This window comes from Oncorhynchus mykiss, chromosome 11 (assembly GCF_057628025.1).
Source record: "Oncorhynchus mykiss isolate SJ-2025 chromosome 11, ASM5762802v1, whole genome shotgun sequence".
Taxonomy (NCBI): domain Eukaryota; kingdom Metazoa; phylum Chordata; class Actinopteri; order Salmoniformes; family Salmonidae; genus Oncorhynchus; species Oncorhynchus mykiss.
In genome coordinates this window covers 53,238,158-53,239,100 of record NC_143032.1, presented here as the reverse complement: position 1 = coordinate 53,239,100, position 943 = coordinate 53,238,158, and positions in this window count along the sequence as shown.

The following is a 943-nucleotide window of genomic DNA, read 5'->3' as shown; positions in this document are numbered from 1 at the left end:
TGTCTGGCTTGATGTGATGTGATTGGAGTGAAGCCAAATTCAAACTGGCTTCCCTTGACACTTTTTTTTATTTTATGTGGTGAGCCAGCACCATTCACAGTTGAGCTCACACAGTTTAGCTCAAGGCTGATTGGATTTTATTGTAGTTTTTTACCAAGGGAGGCCAAATGCTCGCTGACTTTCCTTGCATTCAATAGTACGGGTGGCAACAATATTATACTCTTTTTGACCAGACAGCATCAGAAATCATCCATGTTTTGTGCTGCTACCATGTTGTGCTGCTGTTGTGTTGCTACCATGTTGTTGTCATGTTGTGTTGCTACAGTATCGTGCTGCATTTTCCTGTGTTGTTGTCTTAGGTCTCTCTTCATGTACAGTGCCTTGCGAAAGTATTCGGCCCCCTTGAACTTTGCGACCTTTTGCCACATTTCAGGCTTCAAACATAAAGATATAAAACTGTATTTTTTTGTGAAGAATCAACAACAAGTGGGACACAATCATGAAGTGGAACGACATTTATTGGATATTTCAAACTTTTTTAACAAATCAAAAACTGAAAAATTGGGCGTGCAAAATTATTCAGCCCCCTTAAGTTAATACTTTGTAGCGCCACCTTTTGCTGCGATTACAGCTGTAAGTCGCTTGGGGTATGTCTCTATCAGTTTTGCACATCGAGAGACTGACATTTTTTCCCATTCCTCCTTGCAAAACAGCTCGAGCTCAGTGAGGTTGGATGGAGAGCATTGGTGAACAGCAGTTTTCAGTTCTTTCCACAGATTCTCGATTGGATTCAGGTCTGGACTTTGACTTGGCCATTCTAACACCTGGATATGTTTCTTTTTGAACCATTCCATTGTAGATTTTGCTTTATGTTTTGGATCATTGTCTTGTTGGAAGACAGATCTCCGTCCCAGTCTCAGGTCTTTTGCAGACTCCATCAGGT